At 38.6% G+C, this 2,769-nt stretch overlaps 1 non-coding gene across 1 annotated transcript; it reads right to left on the reverse strand.

Annotated features, from left to right (window-relative positions):
• Positions 1 to 393: 393 nt before the first annotated feature.
• LOC121217167 (small nucleolar RNA R71) lies at positions 394 to 500 on the reverse strand. The gene has a single exon (XR_005913335.1). It is a non-coding gene; the product is annotated as a small nucleolar RNA R71 (small nucleolar RNA).
• Positions 501 to 2,769: the final 2,269 nt, after the last annotated feature.

The raw sequence follows: 2,769 nt of genomic DNA on the forward strand, positions 1-2,769 counted from the left end.
AATCTTGTAAATCAGAATCCTGCTCCTCATACTATGTACGACTATGCTAAGCCTAATTTAGCAGGGGCTAAATCGAGTATTGTTAAACCTGCAATTGCTGGAAATAATTTTGAACTGGAACCTAACACTATACAAATGATTCAACAGTTTGGTCAGTTTGATGGTTTGCAGGATGAAGACCCGAATACTCATTTGGTCAACTTCTTAGAGTTTTGTGATACTTTCAAAATAAATGGCATTTCTGATTATGCTATTCACCTTCGGTTATTTCCCTTTTCATTGAGGGACAAAGCTAAACAGTGGTTGAACTCGTTACTACGAGGTTCCAACACTACTTGGGAACAAATGACAGAAAAGTTTCTACTAAAGTATTTTTCGTCAGCTAAAATGACAAAGTTGAGGAATGATATCTCTTCTTTTGTACAGATGGATTTAGAAACTCTTTACGACGCATGGGAAAGGTATAAGGACTTATTGAGAAGGTGCCCTTCCCATGGGTTACCTTTATGGCTACAAGTTCAAACTTTTTACAATGGTTTGAACCCCTCAACTAGGTAGTTAATCGATGCAGCCGTCGACGGGACCCTAAATAACAAAACAACTGAGGAGGCTTATGAGTTTATTGAAGAAATGTCACTGAATAATTATCAGTGGCACGTCATGAGGATAAAGCCGAAAAAGCCGCTGGTGTTACCTTGACATGGTCACCATGTTATCAAACCAGGTAGAGCTTTTAAATAAAAAGATTGATGGTTTATGTGTCTCTATGCAGGTGCATCTGGTGATGCAGTGTGACACAAGTCCAGGAGGAATGAATAATCCAAAATGCCTAGCCTACGACCCTAGCAATATGAAAGAACAAGTCAACTATATGGGTAACAATTCTAGACCTCAGAATAACCCCTATAGTAATACTTACAATGCAGGTTGGAGGAACCATCCCAATTTCTCTTGGGGTGGTCAAGGCAGTCAAAGACCACAACCCCCTCCAGGCTTTAACCACCTTACCAGTAGGAAAAGAAGCCAAACCTTGAGGAGATGCTAACGAAAATCATCTCGGTGTCAGAAACACATTTGCAAAACACCGAAGTAGCGCTTAAAAATCAGCAAGTGTCGATTCAAGGGCTCAAGAACCAAATAGGTTAGCTTGCTAAGCTAATCTCTGAAAGACCACAAGGTAGCCTGCCTAGCAACATCGAGACTAACCCAAGAAAGTAACTCCATGCGATTACTGTTAGAAATAACGAAGGGTGAGTTGATTCCAACCCAGAACCAAAGCAAGAAGGCGTGGTAAGTAAATATAAGGTGGATAAAAGGCAGAATAAACAAAAATCGGTAAGCAAAGAATATACACCTCGCATGCCATACCCTAAAGCGACAAAGAAAGACCGCACAAATGAACAATTTGATAAATTTCTTAACCATTTAAAAAAAATTACGTATTAACTTACCGTTTATTGAAGCTCTTTCGCAGATGCCCAATTCAGTTAAATTTTTAAAGGAGCTTCTGACAATCAAACAGAAGTTAGATGATTCATCACATGTGGAATTAAATGTAGTTTGCTCAACAGTTCTACAAAATAAACTACCCAATGAGTTAAAAGATCCACGGAGTTTTACTATTCTTTATTTAATTGGTAGTTTAGCTGTTAATAATGCTTTGGTTGACTTAGGGGCAAGTATTAATGTCATGCCCTATAAAATGATTAAGCAACTAGGTCTTGGGAAACCCAAACAAACTAGGATGAGTATTCAACTAGCGAATAAAACTATTAGATTTCCTAGGGGTATCATTGAAGATGTACTATTAAAAATTGATAAATTCATATTCCCAATAGATTTTGTTGTTTTAGACATGGAAGAGGATGGTGACGTTCCTTTAATCTTAGGGCGACCATTTTTAGTGACTGCCAGGACTATTATTAATTTTGGTACAGGTGAACTCACACTTCGTGCAGGTGACAAAACGGTTACTCCTCAGGCTCGTGATTTGATTGAGATTCAAGTAATGAAGATGACCTTATAAATCCGATTAATAATACTAGTCATGTAGTCTAATCCCCTTTGTAGGGAAAACTTTCGAGAAGCACAAATAAGCCACATTCTATTTCATGCACAAATAATGGAACCATCCATGAAAGACGAATGCTACAGACAGATGAACTAGACGAATGACCGATTTATGGCAAGGAGGAGCAAAAGCAATACCATGTTGAGTTTAACGAGAGAACCAATCAATTCAAGGTTCGGGACCAAGTTTGGTTAGATAAAAAAGACCCTCGAATTATCACTATAGAGCTCAACGCAAACTGAGTGACTCCTTTTACGGTATTCAAAGTCTTTCCATACGGTATAGTCGAGGTAACCCATTCGCATTTCGGCACTTTTAAGGTAAATAGTACTCAACTTAAACCTTATTTAAATAAAGGAATTGACAATGTGAAAGAGGAGTTTCAACTCCGTGATCCACCGTGACCATGTGAATACGAGGTAAGTCAAGCTTAGACTCTAAATAAGCATTTCTTGGGAGGCAACCCAAGCACTAACACCACTAACTAGTTTATTTTTATCTATTTTTCATGTTTATAAGTAGAATTTTTAACTCACACGGCCTGGACACACGGGCATGTCCTAGGCCGTGGGACTTTACATGGGGACAATAATGAGTTACAGGGCCATGTAATGTGGTCGTGACACACACGGCCTGGACACATGGGAGTGTCCTTGGCCATGTCGATTTTGGGACTTAGTTTTTAAAATTTGAAAAAT

Source organism: Gossypium hirsutum, chromosome A02, assembly GCF_007990345.1.
Source record: "Gossypium hirsutum isolate 1008001.06 chromosome A02, Gossypium_hirsutum_v2.1, whole genome shotgun sequence".
NCBI lineage: Eukaryota > Viridiplantae > Streptophyta > Magnoliopsida > Malvales > Malvaceae > Gossypium > Gossypium hirsutum.